The following is a 26,463-nucleotide window of genomic DNA, read 5'->3' on the forward strand; positions in this document are numbered from 1 at the left end:
TTAAGAAGATGATAGAGGTCTTTAAAGAAAATGAAAAATTCCCTTAAAGAAATCAAGAAAAAAGACAAACAAAAAAATTGGAAGAAATCAATTAATCCCTTAAAGAAAATCAAGAAAAAGCAATCAAAGGAAAAAGGCCAAGTAACATATAAAGGCAGACCCATCATCATAACATCTGACTTCCCAATGGAGACACTTAAAACCATAAGTTCCTGGACAGATGCTATGCAGACACTAAGAGACAATGGATGCCAACCCAGACTATTATACCCAGCAAAACTCTCAATCACCATAGTCAGAGTTAAAAAAAAAAAAAGAAAGAAAAGGAAATGTTCCATGATAAAACTAGATTTAAAGAATACCTATCAAAAAATCAAGCCAACAGAAAGCACTACAAAGAAAAATCCAACGTAAGGAATTTAGATGCATACATGAAAACACAAACAATAGATAATCACACACCAACAAATGCCAAATAAGGGAAACACACACTACCACCCAAACATAAGAGGAATTAACAATCATTGGTCATTAATATCCCTTAATGTCAATTGATTCAATTTGCCCGTAAAATGACACAGTATGACCAAATGGATACAAGAACAGCATCTATCCTTCTGCTGAGTACAAGAAACATACCTAAACTTTAAAGACAGACACTACCTCAGAGTAAAAGGCTGGTAAAAGACTTTCCAATCAAATGGACTCACGAAGAAAGCTGGTGTAGCTATCTTAATATATAACAAAATAGACTTCAAGCCATAATCAATCAAGAGAGATTGGGAAGGACATTACGTATTTATCACAGGGAAAATCCACCAAGATGAAGTCTCAATTCTGGACATTTATGCTCAAATGCAAGGGCATCTGTATATGTAAAAGAAACATTACTAAAGCTTAAATCATACATCAAATCCTGCACACTAGTAGTGGGATAATTCATCAACCCATTCTCACCAAAGGACAGGTCTGCCAGACAGAAAATTAACAGAGAAATAAGGAAAATGACAGATATTATGACACAAATGGAAATAATAGATATCTACAAAATATTCCATCCTAACAAAAAACAATATTCCTTCTTCTCAGCACCCCATGGAACCTTCTCTAAAATCGACCACATACTCAGTCACAAAGCAAATCTCAACAGATACAAAAAATTGGAATAACCTCCTATATTTTATCAGAACAACATGCTTTAAAGTTAGAATTCAACAACACAAATGACAAAAACCCTACAAACTCTTGGAAACTGAATAATGCTCAAATGAATTATTAATGGGTCTCAGAATGAATAAAGAAAGAAATTAAAGATTTCCTAGAATTCAATGAAAATGAATGTACAACACAAGCAAACTAATGGGACACTATGAAAGCAGTGCTAAGAGGAAAATTCATAGCACTGTAGCAGCCTAACATCACACATGAAAGCTCGAGAACAAAAAAAAAAAGCAAACTAACTCAGGAGGAATACATGCCAGGAAATAATCAAATTAAGAGCTGAAATCAATAAAATAGATACAAAGAGAACAATACAAAAAAATCATTGAAATGAAGAGTTGTTTCTTTGAGAAAATCAAAAAGATATAAAAGTTCTTAACCAAACTAGTCAAAAGGCAGAGAGAGAGAGAGCATTCAATTTAACAAAATCAGAAATTAAAAGGGAGGTATAACAGAGACTAAGAAAATCCAGAGAATTATCAAATCATACTTCAAAAACATCTATTCCACAAAACTGTAGAATCTAAAAGAAATGAACAATTTCCTGGATAGGTACTACAGACCAAAGCTAAATCAAGACCAGATAAACTATTTAAATAGACCAATAACCCCTAAGGAAATAGAAATGGTCATTAAAAGTTTCCCAAGAAAGCTCAGGACCAGATGGTTTCAATGCAGAATTCACCCGGGATTTCAAAGAAGAACAAATCCCAATACCCTTCAAATTGTTCCACACATTAGAAACAGAAGGAATATTACCAAACTGTTGGCTACAGTTACCCTGATACCCAAACCACACAAAGATGCAACAACCAAGAAGAATTACAGACAAATCTGCCTTATAAACACTGATGCAAAAATACTAAATAAAATATTGGCAAACTGAATGCAAGAATACATCCAACAGATTATCCACCATGACCAAGTAGCCTTCATCCCAGAGGTGCAAACATGGCTCAACATATGAAAGTCTTTCAATGTAATACACCATATAAACAGACTGAAGGAAAAAAAGCCACACAATCATCTCACTAGATGCTGAAAATTCATTTGATAAATTCCAACATCCCTTCATGATAAAGGTCTCTAAGAGATCATCAATACAAGGAATATACTTAAAGATAAAAAAGACAATTTATAGCAAGATGACAGCCAACATCAAATTAAATGGAGAGAAATTCAAAGTAATTCCACTAAAATCAGGAAGAAGACAAGGCTGTCCAATCTCCCCATATTTATTCAATATAGTACTTGAAGTTCTAGCAAGAACAATAAAACACCAAAAAAAAAAAAGATCATGCAGATACAAATTGGAAAGGAAAAAATCAAACATTCAATATTTGCAGACAATATGATAGTATATATCGTGACCCCAAAAATATTATTAGGGACCTCTTTCAGCTGATAAACAGCTTCAGTTATGTGGGAGGATACAAGATCAACTCAAAAAAATCATTAGCCCTGAAATATACAAATGATAAACATGCTGAGAAAGAAATCAGGGAAACATCACCCTTTATGATAGCCACAAATAATATAAAATACCTTGGCATAACTCAAACTAATCAAGTAAAAGACTTATATGACAAGAATTTAAGTCTCTGAAGAAAGAAATTGAAGAAGATATCTATGGTGGTATTTTATTTGTACTGAAATGTGATTTTAATTGTATGTTAATAAATAAAGTTGCCTGTGGGTCAGAGCTATTAGAGCCATAGCAAGAGTGTGGTGGTGGTGGTGGTGGTGGTGGTGGTGGTGGTGGTGGTGGTGGTGGTGGTGGCACACGCCTTTAATCCCAGCGCTTGGTAGACAGAGCTAGGTAGATATCTCTGTGTGTTCATGTATACAGCCAGCATTGGAGACATATGCCTTTAAGACTTGGAGGGCTGTACTTACAGGGAGTAACAAGGCAGTCATGTGTTTGTGCTTATAACCAATGAGAAGGCAGAACAGAAAGACTGTATTAAAGAAAAACACACACAGGAAGTAGATGTCTTTTGGAGAAGTAGGAGCACCACAGGAGGAGGGGTAAGATTTTAGCTCTGAGCTCTGATCTCTTGGCTTTCTCTTTTACATTGGTTCTGTGTTTCTTATTTAATAAGACAGTTGGTTACATCTACATCTGGCACCCAACGTGACAAGAATCCATTAAAAACCCCTTGGCTTGGCCACAGGTCTGGTTTCCAGCAAGGGCGGTCAACTCCCTAGCCCAGGCGGTCAGCTCCCTAGCCTGGGCCCAGGTCGACTTGGCTTCAGGCTGGACTAACTATGAACTACTTGCTTAAAGCTGGTGCTGCAAACATAAAGCCAATGCACATGGTCAGAGCTTAAGGAAGCCAAAGCCAAGCCTTGACTCCACTCAAGAGGGAACACATGGCTGGATTTAAGCTTTAGCCAGCTACGCTTTCTTGCGTTCTCTCTCTCTCTCTCTCTCTCTCTCTCTCTCTCTCTCTCTCTCTCTCTCTCTCTCTCTCTCTGGATTCACACATTGGACACTAGGTGGATGTTTTGAAATTCCCTTGGATTTCTACTGTTCTACGCTGATTTGATAAGTCACAACATATCAGATATATATTTTTTTTATTTTACGACACCATTCAGTTCAACATAACAGCCACAGATTCCCCTGTTCTCGCCCCCCCTTCCCCCCAGCCCACCCCCCATTCCCACCTCCTCCAGATAAAGGTCTCCCCCGAGGACCGGGGTCGACCTGGTAGACTCAGTCCAGGCAGGTCCAGTCCCCCCCTCCCAGACCGAGCCAAGTGTCCCTGCATAAGTCCCAGGATTCAAACAGCCAACTCATGCAACAAGCCCAGGACCCGGCACCAATGCACAGCTGCCTCCCAAACAGATCAAGCAAAATGACTGTCTCACCCGTTCAGGGGGCCTGATCCAGTTGGGGGCCCCTCAGCCTTTGGTTCATAGATCCTGTGCTTCCATTCATTTGGTTATTTGTCCCTGTGCTTTATCCAACCTTGGCTTCAACAATTCTCACTCATATAAACCCTCTTCTTTCTCACTAATTAGACTCCCAGTGCTCCACCAGGGGCCCAGACATGGATGTCTGCATTCAGATTCCTCAGTCCTTGGATGGGGTTTCTGGCACAACTATCAGGGTGTCTGGCCATCCCATCACCAGAGTAGGTCAGTTCCTGCCGTGTCGCAACCATTGCCAGCAGTCTTTTGTGGGGGTATCTTTGTGGATCTCCGTGGGCCTCCCTAGGTCTCTGCTTCCTCCCCTTCTCACCTTCTCATGTGGTCTTCATTTACCATGGTCTCCTATTCCTTGTTCTCGCTCTCTTTTCTTGATCCAGCTAGGATCTCCCACTCTCTTTCCCTCGACCGTCGCCCTTCATTGTTCCCACTCATGACCAGGCTGTTCATGTAGATCTCGTCCATTTCTCTGTGTCTTTTTTTGGGGTCCCGTTTTCCAGGTAGCCTCACTGGTGATGTGAGTAGCAGTCCAGTCATCCTTGTTCCACATCTAGCATCTTCCTATGAGTGAGTACATACCATATTTGTCTTTCTGAGTCTGGGTTACCTCACTCAGGATGATTTTTTCTAGATCCATCCATTTGCCTGCAAACCATATGATGTCATTGTTTTTCTCTGCTGAGTAGTATTCCATTGTGTATATGGGCCACAATTTATTTATCCATTCTTCAGTTGAAGGGCATCTAGGTTGTTTCCAGGTTTTGGCTATTACAAACAATGCTGATATGAACATAGCTGAGCAAGTGCTCTTGTGGTATGATTGAGCATTCCTTGGGTATATGCCCAGGAGTGGTATAGTTGGATCTTGGGGGAGATTGATTCCCAATTTTCTAAGAAAGCGCCATATTGATTTCCAAAGTGGTTGTACAAGCTTGCATTCCCACCAGCAGTGGAGGAGAGTTCCCCTAGTTCCACATCCTCTCCAGCATAAAGTGTCTTCAGTGTTTTTGATCTTAGCCACTCTGACAGGCGTAAGGTGGTATCTCAGAGTTGTTTTGATTTGCATTTCCCTGATGATTAGGGATGTTGAGCAATTCCTTAAATGTCTTTCAGCCATTTGGGTTTCCTCTGTTGAGAATTCTCTGTTTAATTCTAAAGCCCATTTCTCAATTGGACTGTTGGTCGTTTTGATGTCTAATTTCTTGAGTTCCTTATATATTCTGGATATCAGTCCTCTGTCACATGTGGGGTTGGTGAAGATCTTTTCCCATTCTGTAGGCTGTCACTTTGCCTTGTTGACCCTATCCTTTGCTCTACAAAAGCTTCTCAGTTTCAAGAGGTCCCATTGATTGATTGTTTGTCTCAGTGTCTGCACTACTGGTGTTATATTTAGGAAGTGATCTCCTATGCCAATGCGTTCAAGACTATTACCTACTTTCTCTTCTAGCAGGTTCAGAGTAGCTGGATTTATGTTGAGGTCTTTGATCCACTTGGACTTAAGTTTTGTGCACGGTGACAGATATGGATCTATTTGCAGCCTTCTACACGTTGATATCCAGTTATGCCAGCACCATTTGTTGAAGATGATTTCTTTTTTCCATTGTACACTTTTGGCTTCTTTGTCAAAAATTATATGTTCATAGGTGTGTGGGTTAATGTCAGGGTCTTAAATTCGATTCCCTTGGTCCACATGTCAGTTTTTATGCCAATACCAAGCTGTTTTTATTAGTGTAGCTCTATAGTAGAGCTTGAAGTCAGGGACTGTGATGCCTCCAGAAGTTGTTTTATTGTACAGGTTTCTTTTAGCTATCCTGGGTTTTTTGTTTTTCCATATGAAGTTGAGTATTATTCTTTCCAAGTCTGTGAAGAATTGTGTTGGTATTTTGATGGGGATTGCATTGAATCTGTAAATTGCTTTTGGTAAGATTGCCATTTTTACTATGTTAACCCGGCCTATCCATGAGCATGGGAGATCTTTCCATTTTCTGACATCTTCAATTTCTTTTTTCAGGGACTTAAAGTTCTTGTCATATAGGTCCTTCACTTGCTTGGTTAGTGTTACCCCAATGTATTTTATGTCATTTTTGGCTATTGTAAAAGGTGATGTATCTCTAATTGCCTTCTCAGCTTCTTTGTCCATTGTATTTAGGAGGGCTACTGATTTTTTTGAGTTGATCTTGTATCCTGCTATGTTGCTGAAGGTGTTTATAAGCTTTATCAATTCCTGGGTGGAATCTCTGGGGTCACTCAAGTATACTATCATGTCATCTGCAAATAGGGAAAGCTTGACTTCTTCCTTTCCAATTTGAATCCCCTTAATCTCCTTATGTTGTCTTATTGCTCTGGCTAGAACTTCAAGTACTATATTGAATAAGTATCGGGAGATTGGGCAGCCTTGTCTCGTTCCTGATTTTAGTGGAATTGCTTTGAGTTTCTCTCCATTTAATTTGATGTTGGCTGTTGGTTTGCTATATATTGCCTTTATTATGTTTAGGTATGTTCCCTGTATTCCTGATTGCTCCAAGACTTTTATCATGAAGGGGTGTTGGATTTTGTCAAATGCCTTTTCTGCATCTAGTGAGATGATCATGTGGTTTTTGTCTTTGAGTTTGTTTATATGGTGTATTACATTGATGGACTTTCGTATGTTGAACCACCCTTGCATCCCTGGGATGAAGCCTACTTGATCATGGTGGATAATTGTTCTGATGTGTTCTTGGAGTCTGTTTGCCAGTATTTTATTGAGTATTTTTGCATCAATGTTCATAAGGGAGAACGGTCTGTAGTTCTCTTTCTTTTTTGCATCCTTGTTTGGTTTAGGAATCAGGGTAATTGTAGCCTCATAGAAGGAGTTTGGTAATGTTCCTTCTGTTTCTATTATGTGGAACAATTTAGAGAGTATTGGTATTAACTCTTCTTTGAAGATCTCGTAGAATTCTGCGCTGAAACCATCTGGTCCTGGGCTTTTTTTGGTTGGGAGACCTTTAATGACTGTTTCTATTTCCTTAGTGGTTATTGGACTATTTAAATAGTTTATCTGGTCTTGATTTAACTTAGGTATGTGGTATCTATCCAGAAAAATGTCCATTTCTTTTAGGTTTTCCAGTTTTGTGGAGTAGAGGTTTTTGAAATATGACCTTATAATTCTCTGGATTTCCTCAATGTCTGTTGTTATGTCCCCCTTTTCATTTCTGATTTTGTTGATTTGAATTCTCTCTCTCTGTCTTTTGGTTAGTTTGGATAAGGGCTTGTCTATCTTGTTGATTTTCTCAAAGAACCAACTCTTTGTTTCATTAATTTTTTGTATTATTCTCTTAGTTTCTAATTTATTAATTTCACCTCTCACTTTGATAATTTCCTGGCGTCTATTCTTCCTGGGAGACTTTGCTTCTTCTTGTTCTAGAGCTTTCCAATGTGCTGTTAATTCACTAGTGTGGGATTTCTCCAACTTCTTTTGGTGGGCATTTAGTGCTATGAATTTCCCTCTTAACACTGCTTTCATAGTGTCCCATAAGTTTGGGTATGTGGTGTCTTCATTTTCATTGATCTGTAGGAAGTCTTTAATTTCTTTCTTTATTTCTTCCTTAACCCATTGGTGATTCAGTTGAGCATTATTCAGTTTCCATGAGATTGTAGGTTTTCTGTAGTTTTTGTTGTTGTTGAAATCTAGCTTTAAACCATGGTAGTCTGATAGAACACAGGAGGTTATACCGATTGTTTTGTATCTGTTGAGATTTGCTTTGTGGCCAAGTATGTGGTCGATTTTAGAGAAAGTTCCATGGGGTGCTGAGAAGAAGGTATATTCTTTCTTGTTAGGATGGAATGTTCTGTAGATATCTATTAGGTCCAATTGGGTCATGACATCAGTTAAGTCCTTTATTTCTCTGTTAAGTTTCGATTTGGGAGATCTGTCCAGTGGTGAAAGTGGGGTGTTGAGATCTCCCACTATTAATGTGTGGGGTTTTATATGTGGTTTAAGCTTTAGTAATGTTTCTTTTACATATGTGGGTGCCCTTGTGTTTGGGGCATATATGTTCAGAATTGAAACTTCATCTCGGTCGATCTTTCCTGTGACGAGGATGTAATGTCCTTCTTGATCTCTTTTGATTGATTTTAGTTTGAAGTCTATTTTGTTGGATATCAGGATGGCTACCCCTGCTTGTTTCTTAAGACCATTTGATTGAAAAGTCTTTTCCCAGCCTTTTATTCTTAGGTAGTGTCTGTCTTTGAAATTGAGATGTGTTTCTTGTATGCAGCAGAAAGATGGGTCCTGCTTTCGTATCCATTCTGTAAGTCTATGTCTTTTTATAGGTGAATTAAGTCCGTTGATATTAAGGGATATTAATGACCAGTGATTCTTCATCCCTGTTATTTTTGGTGGTAGTGTGTGTGTACTTCTCTTCTTTGGGGTTTACTGTTGTGGCTTTATCTATTGCCTGTGTTTTCGAGTGTGTATCTGACTTCCCTCGGTTGGAATTTTCCTTCTAGTGCTTTCTGTAGGGCTGGGTTTGTGGATAGGTATTGTTTAAATCTGGCTTTGTCTTCGAATGTCTTGTTCCTTCCATCTATGATGATTGAAAGTTTTGCTGGGTATATTAGTCTGGGCTGACATCCATGGTCTCTTAGTGTCTGCATTACATCTGTTCAGGTCCTTCTGGCTTTCAAAATCTCCATTGAGAAGTCGGGTGCTATTCTGATAGGTTTACCTTTATAGGTCACTTGGCCTTTTTCCTTGGCTGCTCTTAATATTCTTTCTTTATTCTGTACATTTAGTTGTTTAATTATTATGTGTCGAGGGGACTTTTTAGGGGGTCTAGTCTGTTTGGTGTTCTATAGGCTTCTTGTATCTTCATAGGCATTTCCTTCTTTAAGTTGGGAAAATTTTCTTCCATAATTTTGTTGAATATATTTTCTGTGCCTTTGAGTTGGTATTCTTCACCTTCTTCTATCCCTATAATTCGTAGGTTTGGTCTTTTCATGGTGTCCCAAATTTCTTGGACATTTTGGTTCATGACTTTGTTGGCTTTAGTGTTTCCTTCGACTGATGAAACTATTTCTTCTACTGTGTCTTCAATGCCAGAAATCCTCTCTTCCATCTCTTGCATTATGTTGGTTATACTTGCATCTGAAGTTCCCGATCTTTTACTCAGGTTTTCTATTTCCAGCATTCCCTCTGTTTGTGTCTTCTTTATTTTTTCAATTTCCCTTTTCAGTTCTTGGACTGTTTCCTTTGTTTGTTTCATTACTTTTTCATGATTTTCTTTCAGTGCTTTATTGTTTTCTTGCAGGACTTTATTGTTTTCTTCCAGGAGTTTATTGTTTTCTTGGAGGACTTTATTGTTTTCTTGGAGGGCTTTATTGTTTTCTTCTAATTTGTTTGTCCTTTCCTCTAGTTGTTTACAGTATTCTTCCAATTTTCTTGTCTTTTCCTCTACAGAAGCCTCTACCTTCTTCATGAAGTTACTCATAAGGCTACTTTCTTCTGCTTCTTCCAATTTTTGGTGTTCAGGTCTAGATGTTGGAGGGGGGCTAGGTTCTGGTGATGCTGTATTGCTCTTCATTTTGTTGTATGTACTTCTGCCTTGACGTCTGCCCATCTCCTCCTGGTTCCTTCTTGGTCTTATCAGTGTACTTGTTTCAGAAAGAGCTGACAGATTCAGGAAGTCTCTCTCTCTTGTCCAAAAGGGAGTTCTCTTGTCCAACTCTCTCTGGTCCAGAAGGGAAGTCCGGGGCAGGATGGGTGCTAGGGGCCGGTCTCTAAGTCTCAGGAAGTGGCTGGGGTCTCCGGCAGATGGGCATGGGGGCAGGGGCTGCAGGGGGGCTTGGAGAAGGGGATCCCTCCCGGTGGGGCTAGAAGGGGACCCGCCCGGTGGCCAGAGCCTGTGGCCAAGTTGGGCAGGATTTCCCGGAGTGGCTGGTGCCCAGGGATGGGGTCTGGGTTGGAGCTGGATACTCACCTCTGGTCCAGAAGGCAAGTTGGGGGCAGGTTGGGAGCTGGGGGCCAGTCTCTAAGTCTCAGGAAGTGGCTGGGGTCTTGGGAAGATGGGCATGGGGGCAAGGCATGGAGATTGCAGGGACTGCCGGGGGCTTGGAGAAAGGGATCCCTCCTGGTGGGGCTCTGGTCCAGAAGGGAAGTCTGGGGCAGGATGGGAGCTGGGGGCCAGTCTCTAAGTCTCAGGAAGTGGCTGGGGTCTCGGGCCATATCAGATATTTTAAACTATACTATTTAAAAGAGAATTTTTTTCCACATTAAAAAAATGGGTTTTATGTGTACATTGGAAGAAGGAGTTTTGTTTGAAATTGTAGGCAGTCTGACAATGGAACAACTATATGAGAAGATTAAATATTGATCGAAATATGCAGTTTATTACCATGCTTATCCTCATTTTACTATTTAAAAAAATAGTCAATTTAAGTACCAGGATGACAGATTTAGAAAAACTTGTTAAACCTGTAAAAATTCAGACAGAAGAAATTAACAGTGAAGTTGTTTCAAGTTTGGATTATAAGGTTACAGAAAGAAAGCCTGTTTTCACACAGTCACCCTTAATTTATCCTGTAACCGTACAGCAGTTGCCTGATCAAATGATTACATAAAATATTTGGGCTCCAATTGAAATGTTGGATTTACAAAATTTTAAGGAGGCAATAGTATCTTATGGCATGCATTCTCCATATGTAAAGCAAATGTTAAACTCTTGGTCAACATATAATAGGATTGTACAACAGGACTGGTGGGACCTTGCATAAGCTGTTCTTGAACCCAGCCAGAGGCTTCAATTTCTAATTTGGTTCAAGGATGAATCTAAAAACATAGAAAAACAATGGATGGATAAAGGAATACAAATTTGCCAGGGTCAGCTTATTGGAGAAGGCCAATATGCTTCAGTACAAACACAATGTTTATATGATGTCCAAACCCTAATTTTATGTTGAATGGCAGCCTTAAATGCATGGGACAGAGTTGAGGAACCAGGAAAAAATCTGAGTCATTTACAAAGGTTATGCATGGCCCAAAAGAATCTTTTACAGATTTTTTTTACAAAGACTGGCTTCAACAGTAAAGAGAATGATCTCGGATTCAGAAGATAGTAAGGTAATAATTGAATTCTTTGGCCTTTGAGAATGCGAATCCAGCATGCAAAAGAATAATCAGGCCACTAAGGCAAGATCTGCACCTTTGGAAGATTGGATTAGAGAAACAATTAATGTTGAGGCTCATGAGCATGATGATATGTGGGTAGGAGAAGCGATTTCAAAAGGTTTGAGGAAATTTAGATGTTTTGGATGTGGAAAGCAAGGACATTTGAAAATGGACTGTAAACAGGTCATTCCTAGAAACAATGTTTCTTCAAGGAACAATGGCAACAGAATGCCACTTCCTTCTGGAGTATGCAGAAGGTGTGATAAGGGAAAACACTGTACCAACAAATGTAGATCAACAAAGGACAGACACCGTAATCCTTTGCCTCAGTCTTTAGGAAACTCCCAGAGGGTCCTCATGCAGGCCCCCATAGCAAATCCAGTTCAAACCTTTCCTGCAGCCATAGAGGAAACCCTTGCTCAGAACAATTAAATAACCAAATGCCTATTGGAATAAATCATGCTGGTCAGGATGATGAAACAGAGAGAATAGAAAATTCAGGAGAAAACATAAAGAAATTTTTTTGGCAAACTTCTATTAATGAACAGAGACCAAAATTAACAATAAAAATGAATGGTGTTTTGTTGTCAGGTCTGGTAGACACAGGTGTGGATGTTACCATAACTGCACCAGAATTTTGGCATCCAACTTGGCCTCTTCAGGAGGTAAACGTTCAACTGTTAGGAATTGGGACATTATCTCAGGTGATACAGGGTGCAAGATGGCTGGAATGTATTGGTCCAGAAGGACAGAGAGGAAAATTAAAACCATATGTGGCTAACATAGCTATGAACCTGTGGGGTAGAGACTTGTTGCAACAATGGAATACTCAGATTAACATCCCTCCAATCTCAGAAACAAATCATAAACTAGCACATATTTCTGAGAGAAATATTAGAAGATATTGTTCTAGGATCTTCGTGGGCCTCCCTAGCTCTCTGCTTCCTCCCCTTCTCACCTTCTCATGTGGTCTTCTTTTACCATGGTCTCCTATTCCTTGTTCTCCCTCTCTTTTCTTGATCCAGCTAGGATCTCCCACTCTTTCCCTCGACTGTCGCCCTTCATTGTTCCCACTCATGACCAGGCTATTCATGTAGATCTTGTCCATTTCTCCGTGTCTTTTTTTGGGGTCCCATTAGTGAGTAAGAAGAGGATTTATATGAGCGAGAATTGTTGAAGCCAAGGTTGGATAAAGCACCGGGACAAATAACCAAATGAATGGAAGCACAGGATCTATGAACCAAAGGCTGAGGGGCCCCCAACTGGATCAGGCCACCTGAACGGGTGAGACAGTCAGTTGGCTTGATCTGTTTGGGAGGCAGCTGTGCATTGGTGCCAGGTCCTGGGCTCGTTGCATGAGTTGGCTGTTTGAATCCTGGGACTTATGCAGGGACACTTGGCTCGGTCTGGGAGGGGGGAATGGACCTGCCTGGACCGAGTCTACCAGGTCAACCCCGGTCCTCGGGGGAGACCTTGATCTGGAGGAGGTGGGAATGGGGGGTGGGCTGGGGGGAGGGGTGGGCGAGAGGGGGAGAACAGGGGTTTCTGTGGCTATTATGTTGAACTGAATGGTGTTATAAAATAATAAAAAAAAAAAAAATGATAATAGTTCTCAGCAAAAAAAAAAAAAAAAAAAAGAAAACAAGTACTTAAGTCAAGACTAACTTTTTTTTTATCGAAAAAGAAAAATGAGGCTGGAGAGATGGCTCAGAGGTTAAGAGCACTGACTACTCTTCCAGAGTTTCTGAGTTCAATTCCCAATATCCATATGGTGGCTCACAACCATCTGTAATGAGATCTGGCCTCTGTGTACATAATAAATAAATAAATCTTTAAAAAAAAGAAAAAAAAAAAAAAAAAAAAAAAAAAAAGAAGATATTGTTCTAACGAGTGGTCACCCGCCATCCATACTATACAAGAATAGGGCACAACAACTGATGATCTACCAAAGACACCAACAGCTCTGCCTTTAAAATGGTTAACAGACAAGCCTGTATGGGTTCAGTAATGGCCTTTTACAACACAGAAACTCCAGGCTTTAGAAGAGCTGGTGGAAGAACAGTTAAATGCTCAGCATATTGGAGAATCAACCAGCCCTTGGAATTCTCCTGTATTTGTTATTAAAAAGAAATCTGGTAAATGGAGAATGGTAACAGACCTTAGAGCAATTAACAAAGTAATTCAGCCAATGGGCTCTCTACAATCTGGGATGTCTTTGACTACTCTGTTACAAAAAGGATGGCCTCTCATAGTTATCGATTTAATACACTGTTTCTTTTCAATACCCTTAAAAGAAAAAGACAGAGAAAGATTTGCTTTCACAGTGCCTACTTACAATAATTCTCAACCGGTTAAAAGATTTCAATGGAGGGTCCTCCCACAGGGAATGTTGAATAGCCCAGCTCTTTGCCAATATTTTGTACAACAGCCATTGGAAGTGATACATAAAAATTTTTCTAAATCTATAATTTATCATTATATGGATGATATTTTACTAGCTGACTCAAAGGCAGATACTTTAGAAAGAATGTGTGAAGAAGTAAAGAAAATTTTGCCTTGCTGGGGATTACAAATTGCTCCTGAAAAGATACAAAGAGGAGATTCTATTCATCATTTAGGATATAAAATAGAGCTACAAAAAAATAGATCCCAAAAGGTGCAAATAAGGAGAGATAGACTACAGACTCTTAATGACTTTCAAAGATTATTTGGAGACATTTCTCATCTATGAACTATTGTAGGGGTAAAAAATGATGAACTGACTAATTTGTTCAAAACCTTAGAAGGTGGCAAGGACTTAAATAGTCCAAGAGAATTATCACCTGAAACTTTGTAGAATTATCACCTGAAGACCTTGGTAGAAAAGAAAGTACATGAAGGGCATATGGATCATATTGATCCAAAGCTAGATTGCATTTTGGTTATTTTACCTTCTAGGTGTTCTCCTACTGGAATATTAATGCAGAGGGAAGATATTATAGTGGAATGAATATTTTTACCAAATAAACCAAATAAAAAATTAAAAACTTATGTGAAAAAAATCTCTGACTTGATTTGGAAAGGAAAATTGAGACTTCGTCAATTAGCAGGAATAGACCAAGCAAAAATTGTCATACCTTTAACTAAGGAGGTCATTGCAAAATTATGGACAGAAAGTGAACCTTGGCAAAGAGCTTGCAGTAATTTTTTGAGAGAAATTAACAGCAAATATCCCAGAAGTGATAAAATTGATCTTATAAAGAGAGCTGATTGGATCTTGCCTCGAATTATACAGGAAAAACCCATATCTGGAGTTCATACATTTTATACAGATGCCAAAAAAACAAGGAAAGGCAGGTTACAAATCAGAAAATTTAAGTAAAGAGGTTCAAAGTCTGTATAATTCAGTTCAAAAATCAGAATTGTATGCTATTCTGTTGGTATTAATGGATTTTTCAGAACCTCTCAACATAGTAACTGACTCAGTATGCTGAAAGAGTGGTATCACATATTGAGACTGCAGAATTTATCCCTGATGCTTCAGAATTAACTTTATTAATTATTCAATTACAAGATACAATCAGGAAAAGGAGTCATCCTTTATATATAACTCACATTCGATCCCATACTGGTCTACCAGGCCCTCTAGCACAAGGTAATGATGAGATTGATAAATTATTGATAGGAAATGTGCTGGAGGCCTCAGAATTTCATAAAAAACATCATGTCAATAGTAAAGTCTTAAAAAAGGATTTTTCCATAACCTGGCAACAAGCCAAAGAAATAGTAAAGAAATGTCCTACTTGTTCCTTCTACAATCAAACACCATTACCAGCAGGATGCATCCCAAAGGGTACTCAGAGGAATGAAATCTGGCAGATGGATGTGTTTCACTTTGCAGAATTTGGAAAATTGAAATATGTACACCATACCATCGATACTTATTCAGGATTTCAATGGACAACTGCTTTGAGTTCTGAAAAAGCTGATTCTGTAATCACTCATTTGCTAGAAGTTATGGCCATCATGGGTATACCTGCACAAATCAAAACTGACAATGCTCCATCATATGTCTCTGTTAAAATGAAACAGTTTTTTTCTTATTATAATATAAAGCATATTACAGGTATACCACATAATCCTACAGGTGAAGCAGTTATAGAAAGTTCAAACAGAACCCTAAAGGATATGCTAAATAAATAGAAAGGGATAACAAAAACCCCCAGAAATAGACTGCATAATTCTCTATTAACTTTGAATTTTCTCAATGCCAATGAGAAAGGAACAACAGCTGCAGAGAGACATTGGATATTAGAAAAAAACTACAGAATTAAATCAGTCTATGTACTTTAAGGATGTGCTGACCTCAGAATGGAAACCAGGGTATGTATTACGTTGGGGATGAGGTTTTGCTTTTGTTTCTACAGGAGAAGATAAGCTGTGGGTACCATCAAAATTGATAAAGGTTTGATTTGAACAAGAAAGACCTCTTAGTTAGAGGAGGTGACAGTTCATCAACTAGCATGAACATCCAATTTAAACTAACTTGTACTAGTAACGCATGCCTTTTCATTTATTCAGATATTAACTTGCCAAAAAGGAACATCCCCAAAATTAGTCTTGGGGAAAGGATTTTGTCTTTGTCTTTTAGTAGAATGAAGGTTAAGGAATCTGAAGAACACAAGACAAATGAGACATCTGAAGAAATGGGACAAATCATCTATCCCAGGAAACAGAGTTAAACGATGTATGGGTATATATTACCTAAAAAAATGTTATGCCTTCCTAAATGTTTGTTTCTGCTTTTCTCTAAAGATTTAACACTGTTGGTCTTCTAATAGTCCCAGTTCAGTTAAAATTTAAAGCTGACTTTGGAGTTGGAGAATGGCTCTCTCCTTCTTTAAACTCAAGCATGTTGCTAAAAGGAAAATGCAAACTCCCTGTATCATGCCAGAAAAAAAGAGCCATCTTCTGCTATGGGACAGGACAAAAGCCAAGTTAATTAAGGGACTAGTCTATTACTAATCTCAACTCTTTGATTCTATTCTGATTCTTTAAACTTTTCTTAAAGTATGAATTTTGTATCAAAATTTACAAGATTAATATATATAGATATATAGATATGTATACATTTTAAACTTTGTTAAGTTATGAATGGTCATATAGAGTCCTAACTAATTCTAGAAAAAAAGGCTTCAATAAGCTGCATATATATGTCTTTGTGTTCAAGTCTCTTATCAGTTTTCTGCAGGAAATCACAGCCAGGCCTAACATCAACTGAAGTCTCCAGAAAGAAGATGGGGCCCCACAACAACAACAATTCCACGTGGACAATAATAATATTAAGCTGACAAACATCATCTACAGACCAACTTTGAACTACAAGGTACTCAGAGCAATTTTGAGATGACTAGCTGAGATGATTGCGTCTCAAAGACTACTTGAATAAGAACTTGAGATAAACCCTGAACTTTGGCATTACACACAGACTGGTTAATGAAGGATATAGTTACCTTTCCTAGAATTTGACAATTAACCTAAAATTTTTTCTTTCAGGATAAAGATAACTTCGCCCATACCCAGCAGGAAGCAATTTTAAGAATTCGATGCCCACATTCCCATGGATGTGGTGTGGGGTGGGTGGTTTTTTGGTCCTTTTAATGGGTTTTGGGTCTGGGATAATTTTCATTGTTTAGGGGGGTTGGGTAAAGGTTCGTTGTCAAGGGTTAGGAAAAAGGCTAAGCTAAGGAGATTAGATTTAAGGTTCTTTATGGTGATATTTTATTTGTACTGAAATGTGATTTTAATTTTATGTTAATAAATAAATAAAGTTGCTCTGGGGTCAGAGCTATTAGAGCCATAGCAAGAGCGTGGTGGTTAGAAGAGCTAGGTAGATTTCTGTGTGTTCAGGGATACAGCCAGTATTGGAGACATATGCCTTTAAGACCTGGAGGGCAGTACTTACAGGCAGTGACAAGGCAGTCATGTGGTTGGGTTTACAACCAATGAGAAGGCAGAACAGAAAGACTATTTAAACACAGAAAAACAGGAAGTAGCTCTCCCTTGGGGAAGTTAGGAGCACTGCAGGAGGTAAGATTTTATCTCTGAGCTCTGACCTCTCGGCTTTCTCTTTTACATTGGCTCTGTGTTTCTTATTTTAATAAGACGATTGGTTACATCTACAGTTCTTGTTTTAAAAAAAGAAAGAAAAGAAAAGAAAAAGACAATTACTAGTCTTAAATACTTTATATTGGATTGGATTGTTTTATATTGTATACAAATTTGAAATTGATATTGTTAGAAAATGCTATATGTATATTTCTAATTGTATTTATACCATTCTTTTACAATGTAATGCAATTTTCTGGTCCTTGAATGTTATTATTACCAACTATTAGTATATAAAGAAATGGAAGTTAGTAGTTAGACATTACAATAGAACTTGTAGTCATATTAGATATGTTTTAAAAATTGAGCAGATATATTTTAGATAGACAGGTCATCTTCAAACCCTTCAGAGATCTACAGAATATGGCATTTAAAATGTTTTAATAACTTAGAAAAATTTTTTGAGACATATTGTCTCCTGGCAGTAACAATCTACTTCAGAGAAAATATGGGCTTTGAAGAAACTGCATATGGAATTAACTTTCACTGTGGCAAAAGTTAGGCACTGGACAACAAAGTATCCTCAAATCTACAGGACAGAATGGACAGACAGAACACGAAACAAAGGACTACTGATTCTTGCCAAAACAAGTGTGGATATGGCTTTATCAAAAGGCATCTTCTGAGGCCAGGACAATATGGCACCATCCCTGAAGTGGCCTTTGCAATTCGGAAAAAGTACAGTGACTGCCCTTTTCCTTGAAGGCCGCTTAATAAGCACTGGGCCAATAGCTTCTGTTGTGCAATGGAACAGCAGCTGAAAGCTCATGCCTCTCAATAGTAGACTGGCATTTAATAGAGAGATGTGGAGAAGAGCTGGATGGTGAGATGAAGCCATATATACACAGCCAAGAAGAATGGACAGATGAATTAAAAAATCATCAACAATTTCCAGAATTTAAAATCCTGAATCATGACATGACACTAGTGGAATTCGGGTGTTTCTGGTACATGGACTGCTCTCATCCAATGTGAGGTTGAACTGTTGACCTTGTGTACGTCCTACTTCACAATTGAGCCTCTCAGATAAGCTAAGCCTATAGGCTGAAGATGATGCCCCAACACTGTGGAGAAGCATCAGTTGACTGTCCAGGCAGCTGGCTGTTTCTGTCAATTCACAGATTTTTTGGAAGTTGGTTGCATGCACTTCCTGTTTTTATTTTTGTTAGTTAATATTATTTCCTTTTTGTGTCTCTGAGGGAGTTGAAGATTAGTTAGTTATAGTTGAAGATTAATTAGGATAGAAAGTGAATTAGATACATTTTGGACTTACTAAAATAGGATAGATAATGGAATTATTTTCTCTGATTTGTCAAATACAAATGGACTAGACATTGTTAAGGTATTTATTACTTGTATATATTGTATATAGTTATTGTACTTTTGTATATAGTTTTTCTTATGTTAGTTATAACCTTTTGCTTTTTTTCTTTTTATTAAAATAGAGAAGGGGAAATATGGTGGTATTTTATTTGTACTGAAATATGATTTTAATTGTATGTTAATAAATAAAGTTGCCTGTGGGTCAGAGCTATTAGAGCCATACCAAGAGTGTGGTGGTGGTGGAGGTGGCACATGCCTTTAATCCCAGCGCTTGGTAGACAGAGCTAGGTAGATCTCTGTGTTCAGGGATACAGCCAGCATTGAAGACATATGCCTTTAAGACCTGGAGGGCTGTAGTTACAGGGAGTAACAAGGCAGTCATGTGTTTGGGTTTACAACCAATGAGAAGGCAGAACAGAAAGACTATATTAAAGACAAACACACAGGAAGTAGCTGTCTTTCAGAGAGGTCGTAGCACCACAGGAGGAAGGGTAAGATTTTAGCTCTGAACCCTGATCTCTTGGCTTTCCCTTTTACATTGGTTCTGTGTTTTTTATTTAATAAGACGGTTGGTTACATCTACAGATATCAGAAAATGGAAAGATCTCCTATGCTCATGGATAGGTAGGATTAACATAGTAAAAATGGCAATCTTATCAAAAGCAATCTATAGATTCAATGGTATCCCCAATAAAATCCAAACATAATTATTCACATCCCTGGAATGAACAATATTCAGCTTCATATGGAAAATGAAAAACTCCATGACAGCTAAAAGAATCCTATATAATAAAGTAACCTCTGGAGCCTTTACCATCTATGACCTCAATCTCTACTATAGAAATAAAAATAGCTTGGTACAAGCATAAGAACTAACATGTGGACCAATTGAATCGAACTGAAGACCCTGATATTGATCCATAAATTAATGAACACCTAATTTTTGACAAAGATGCTGAAACTGTATAAAAAAAAGCATCTTCAACAAATGGTGCTGTCATAATTGGAAATCAACATGTAGAAGATTGCAAATAAACCCATATCTGTCACCATGCACAAAATTCAAGTGCAAGTGGATCAAAGACCTCAACATAAATCCAGTTACACTGAACTTGATAGAAGCAAAAATAGGAAGTAGTCTTGAACACATTAGCACAGGAGACCACTTCCTAAATATATCATCAGTAGCACAGACACTGAGAGCAATACTTAATAAATGGGACCTCCTGGAATTGAGAAGCTTTTATAAGGCAAAGGAAATGGTCAATAGGACAACATGACAGTCTACAGAATGGGAAATGATCTTTACCAACTCCACATCTGACAGAGAGCTGATCCCCAAAATATATAAAGAACTGAAGAAACTAGACATTAAAGTACCAAACAATCCAAAAACAAAATTGGGTTACAGAACTAAACAGAGGATTCTCAACAGAAGAATTTCAAATGGCCAAAAGACATTTAAGGAATTGTTCAGCAACCTTAGTCACCAGGGAAATGCAAATCAAAACAACTCTGAGATACCATCTTACACCTGTCAGAATGGCTGTGATCAAAATCACTAATGACAGCTTATGTTGGAGAGGATGTGGAACAACAGGAACACTCCTCCACTGTTGGTGGGAGTGCAACCTTGTATCGCCACTTTGTAAATCAGTATGGTGATTTCTCAGAAATTTGGTAATCAATCTACCTCAAGACCCAGTTATATAACTCTTGGGCATATACCCAAGGAATGCTCAATCTTACCACAAGGTCACATGCTCAAATATGTTCATAGAAGCATTTTGTAATTTTGGAAAAAACCTAGATGCCCCTCAAACAAAGAATGGATAAAGAAAATGTTGTATGTATACACAGTGGAATACTACTCAGCAGAAAACAAACAAACAATGACATCATGAAATTTGCAGGCAAATGGATGGAACTAGAAAATATCATCCTGAGTGAGTGAGGTAACCTAAACTCAGAAGGACAAACATGGTGTGTACTCACTCATAAGTGGATACTATGTGTAAAGCAAAGAATAACCAGACTACAACTCATAGCTCCAGAGAACCTAGCTAACAAAGAGAACCCTAAGAGTGCTGGATGGATTGCCCTGGGAAGATGAAATAGTTGAGATCTCCATGAATAAAATGGGGGTGACAGGGGCAATGGAGGGTAGGGATTAGGGATAAAAAATAAGCAAATGGGATGTTTGAGCTGGAACAAGGTCAGAGTGGGAGAGCAAGGAAGGAGATACCATTATAAAGGGAGACATCATGGGGATAGGGAAAAGCAGGATGCTAGGGAAGTTCTTAAGAATCTACAAGGATGAGCCCACCCTAGACTACTAACAATAGTGGAAAGGGGGCCTTAACTGTCCTACTCTGGTAATCAGATTGGTGAATACCCTAACTGTCTGTCACCCTAAAGTCTTCATCCAATAACTGATGGAAACAGATGCAGAGATCCTAAGCCAAGCACCAAGCTGAGCTCTAGGAGTCTAGTCAGAGAGAGGGAGAACAGGGATTCTATAAGCAAGGGGCATCAAGATCATGATGGGAGAACATACAGAGATAACCAAACCAAACTAGTGGGAACATATGAACTGTGGACCAATAGCTGTGGAGTACCCATGGACCTGGACTAGGCCCTCTGCATATGTGAGACAGTTGTTTAGCCTGACCTTGTTAATGTACCCCCTGGAAGTAGGATCATTATCCATCCCTGGTGCATGAGTAGGCATTTTGGAGCCCAGTGACTATGGTGGGACACATTACACACCCTTAATGCAGGGAGAGGGGCTTGGAAGTGCCTCATTGAATGGACTAGGCTCTGCTGACTCCCCATTGAAGGCCTTGTCTTGGAGGAGGTAGGAATGGGGAGTAATTTGGGGAGTAAGGCTGGAGAGCAGGAGAAGGGAGGAGAGGGGTTCTGAGGTTGGTATTTAAAATGAAGAAAAATTTTCTTAATATTAAAAATATCCACACTATTTTAATATTTGACAATTGGATTCATTTTCAGTACAGGATTAGAGAACTCCAAAGAACCATATCACATTGTAGTCCTTCAAAAGAGTTGATGTCTAACAAGTATTTGGTCATTAGAGCATAGCAGGGCTTTCTCTGTCTCTGTCTCTGTCTCTCTGTCTCTCTGTCTCTGTCTCTCTCTCTCTCTCTCTCTCTCTCTCTCTCTCTCTCTCTCTCTCTGGAGAAGCCATTCTTTATCTTTCCCAGAATCTGGTAGCAGCCAAAAATTCTTGACATTACTTGGTTTTATAGATATTTCACTCCATTCTCTGTTATCACAAGCTCTCCTTCTATATATCTGTGGGTGTGTGTTTGATTAGGTTGTATGGGCACACCCTAATCATTGTGGTCTCAGCCTAGCTACATCTGTCTGTAAACTTTTCATCTGAATAGGGCAAAATTTGGAGATTCTAGGTAGACAAAAACTTTGAATGGCACTATTGAAGCCAGTACAAACAGACAGTACAAATATATAGGATGTAACTGGATATGACTAGTGCCTATACCTTCTTACTAACTGAAGAAGAAATGAAGAAATCATGGCTAGAGAAATATGTAAACAAAACCCTGAGTCCAGATAAAAGCATAGATAGTACATAGTACTGCATCTGCTTAGACTTTACTACGAAAATGACTTTTATTGGTTCCTTCCACTACAAAAACATACTTTCTTGTGCCATTTTTGTGTGTTTTGAATGTATAATGAAGACAATCAATTTTCCATTTTTGTTGAGACTTGTTTTATGCCTACATTCTACCTGATCACAATAAAATGAAGCTAGATATCAACAATATAAACAGCAGAAAATACACAAAATCATGTCTGAACTAAAACTGAGTGAAGGTAGAAATTAAGACAGGGATAAAAACTTACTAAAATTGGATTAAAATGAATACACAAAATGCATAAATATCCAGGATATCACGAAGGCAGTATTAAGAAGAATGGTAGTAGCTCTAAATGCCTACACCAGAAAACTGAAGAGATCTTATATTAATAATTCAATGTTACACTTGAAAGCCTTAGAAAAACAAGAACAAGAAATATCCAAAAAGAGTAGATAGAAGGAAGTAAATAATTCAGTTATGAAATTAATTAAATATAAATAGCAAGAACAACAACAAAAAACAAGATATAAAGTTAAGATCTGATTCTTTTAGAAGTCAACATGATTCACAAAACTTTAGTGAAAAACCCGGAGGAAAAACAGGACTCAAACTTATAAACTTAGAGGTGGAAAGGAGACATGTCAATAGAAACTGAGGAAATTCAGAGATGCACAAAGTCATACTTTAAAAGCCTGGATTCATGGTGCAGAACAGGATCATTAGATGGAGGAAAATCAGTATATAAATGATATAAAGGGAGAAATTTAAAAAGTAGGACAGGTATAAATTTTGAGCAGAGAGAGAAGGAGCTAGAAATAAGGATCAGCTGTTAAGAGCAAGTACTGACTGCTCTTCCAGAGGACTTGAGTTCAATTCCTGGTACTCCCATTAATCTTTTAACCATCTCCAGTTTCAGGGGTTCCAGTGTCAGCTCTGGCACAAACTCCATACATGTTGTGAAGTTTTAGGAGATAGACAATCATTGTGCAATTAGAGAAGGAAATGCATCAGGTTCTTTTGTACATACACATAACAAGTAGTTTAATATACTATAGAATAAAATAGAAAACTTCTCCCCAGAGGAAAGAGACAGAAAATCAATAATACAATCCTTTGCACTTACCATCTTTAAAAATCCTACACATAAGACAAAATCACTTGACAAAATATTCATTATCAAAATATAGAAATTAGACATAAAAATATAGTGTAACTTCTAAATTAAGTAGCCCATAATAAAATTAAAGTTAACTGCAAATGAAATGAAGGGATCAAGTAAAATATGAGAATAAACACCTATGTTTGGTACAGTTTAGTACATACGTTCAGCTTTAGGCAATTTATATTCTGAAACTTGTTTGTATTCTACTCTAAATATAACAGCCTAAACTTTAAGAAAATCTGGGCCATGAACCTAAATACAGAGATCTGGGGAGGAATCCAGGCTGCCAGCAGGCTTACTTACATAAGCACTATTCAACCATTTTATCAATGTGTGAAATGAAGTTAGTGACTACAGTGTAGCCAGTGACATGCTCTTTTTCCAGCACAACATGGAACCTATGAACAGGAATGAGGGCCATGTATCACTGAAGAAGCTGCTTCCTACAACACCAATAAGAACTTACTGCTTTAACCATGCTAAAATTGGCATATTTTTAACAGATATAATTTACAAAGATACAGTGTTTTCCAAACTATTAAAAAGGTTCAATTGTTGTTAAAGGCTTCAAAACTATCAGGGCAGCTTTATCTTGCTGTACGACTTAATGCTGGCATGGTTTTTCTCACCTACTTTCTTCACAGACCCTTATTTAATAGTTCTCTGTGTTAACATATAATATATGAGTGAGTATAATTAGTAATGTAAAATTCACTTCTTGCTCAGAACTAAATATTGCAAAGAACTAAGTATTTTACTTTCTACCAATTTTGATAGTAGGAATTTAATTTCTGAGTAAATTAGTAACTTAACAGACATAGGCGATGGCACAGCAAAATGAGTACTGAAAAAATATACCTAAGAGTTAGAAGTTTATATGAATTAGGACTAAGATAGATGATAAAATAAATTACAATAAAATGATGAAATACATGAATATGCCTTCTTTAATGTGAAATTGTTTTCTGTTTTATGTCAAGGAAGGTCAAGGATAAATCTGCTTTTATATTTTAAAATACTCATAAAATACTTCTGTTTGGATTTTTCCATTATTTGGACAATATTTAATAATATTATAAAGAAAAATTTGTGAAATATTACATTTCAATAAACATAATTTGCTTTGTTAGGTAACATGCAGTGCTGGCTTTGGAAGGGAAACATAAGGAAGAGTAATAAGAGTGTATAATTCATAAGAAGAAGGTATTTTTCACTCAGTTAAATTAAAGTTTACTAAAAGTAATCTAGTATGTATGATTTTATAAGTTATTATAACAAGTGAGTCTTGCCACCCTCTTGCTGTGGGATGGCCTGTATGTCAAATGTGTGCTCTGATTGGTCAATAAATAAAACACTGATTGGCCAGTGGCCAGGCAGAAAGTATAAGCGGGACTAACAGTGAGGAGAATTTAGAGAACAGAAAGGCAGAAGGAGTCACTGTCAGCCACCCCCATTTCAAGCAGCATGTAAAGATGCTAGCAAGCCCCCAGCCACATGGCAAGGTATAGATTTAAAAAAAATGGATTAATTTAAGATATAAGAACAGCCAGCAAGAAGCCTGCCATGGCCATACAGTTTATAAACAAAATAAGTCTCTGTGTTTACTTGGTTAGGTCTGAGCAGCTGTGGGACTGGTGGGTGACAGAGATTTGTCCTGACTATGGGCCAGGCAGGAAAACTCTAGCTACGCCCTCTCTTTTTGGTATCACATAATCATAGGTAAAATGAAAATAAAAAGGTAGAGGATGGAAAACTGTAAATAAGAAGAGGTACAAATATATGGGAAAACCAGGTTAGGGGAGGAGAGGCAATTCAAAGGTAAGGTGAATAGGAAACTCTAGGGAAGAATACTATGCCATAACTTAACTGAAAAATAGTTATATTATAGTAGAATACATATGATATGAAAGAAAAGAGAAGGATGCTAAGAGAAAAAGTATTCAGAAACAATGGAAAATGGCCACTTGGAACACACTCAAAAAAGACTGATTCTTCCTTCTTCAACAGTTATCAATTTTCCAATAGATTTTATTTTTTTATTATTAAGAAATTTTCTATTCATTTTATATTCCAACCACAGAACTCCCTCTCCTCCCTCCACCCACCTCCCAGACTTAACCCAAACTCACCCCCTATTCCCACTTCCTCCAATGCAAAGCCACCCATGGGAAGTCAGCAGAGCCTGGTACATTCAACCGAGGCACATCCAAGCCCCACCCCCTGCACCAATGCTATGTAATGTGTCCCACCAAAGGCACTGGACTCTAAAAAGCCCACTCATGTGTCAGGGATGAATCCTGATCCCACTGCCAGGGGTCCCTTAAACAGTTCAAGTTAAACTACTGTCTCACCTACACAGAGGGTCTTGTCCAGGCCCATGGGTGCTCCACAGCTATTGGTCCACAGTTCATACGTTCCCACTAGGTTGGTTTGGTTGTTTCTGTATGTTCTCCCATCATGATCTTGATGCCCTTTGCTCATAAATCCCTGTTCTCTCTCCCTTTGACTGGACTTCTAGAGCTTGGCTTGGTGCTTGGCTGTGGATCTCTGCATCTGTTTCCATCAGTTATTGGATGAAGGCTTTATGGTGACAGGGTATTCACCAATCTGATTACCAGCGTAGGACAGTTCAGCCTCCCTTTCTACTATTGCTAGTACTCTAGTGTGGGGTTATCCTTGTAGATTCCTGGGAAATTCCCTAGCATCCTGTTTTTCCCTATCGTCATGATGTCTCCCTCTATCATGGTATCTCCTTCCTTGCTCTCCCACTCTGTCCTAGTTCCAGCTCAAACATCCTGTTCCCTTATGTTCTTATTACCCCCATCCCCTACCCTCCATTGCCCCCCTCACCCTCAGTTTGCTTGTGGAGATCTCAACTAATTCTCCTTCGCAGGGCAATCCATGCATCC

At 38.2% G+C, this 26,463-nt stretch overlaps 1 protein-coding gene across 9 annotated transcripts in view; it reads right to left on the reverse strand.

The window, feature by feature from the left end:
* Positions 1-26,463, reverse strand: part of Sntg1 (syntrophin gamma 1) — a 925,417-nt gene that overhangs the window by 825,771 nt on the left and 73,183 nt on the right. The window lies entirely within an intron of this gene.

The sequence above is a fragment of the Peromyscus maniculatus genome, chromosome 2, assembly GCF_049852395.1.
Source record: "Peromyscus maniculatus bairdii isolate BWxNUB_F1_BW_parent chromosome 2, HU_Pman_BW_mat_3.1, whole genome shotgun sequence".
Lineage (NCBI taxonomy): Eukaryota > Metazoa > Chordata > Mammalia > Rodentia > Cricetidae > Peromyscus > Peromyscus maniculatus.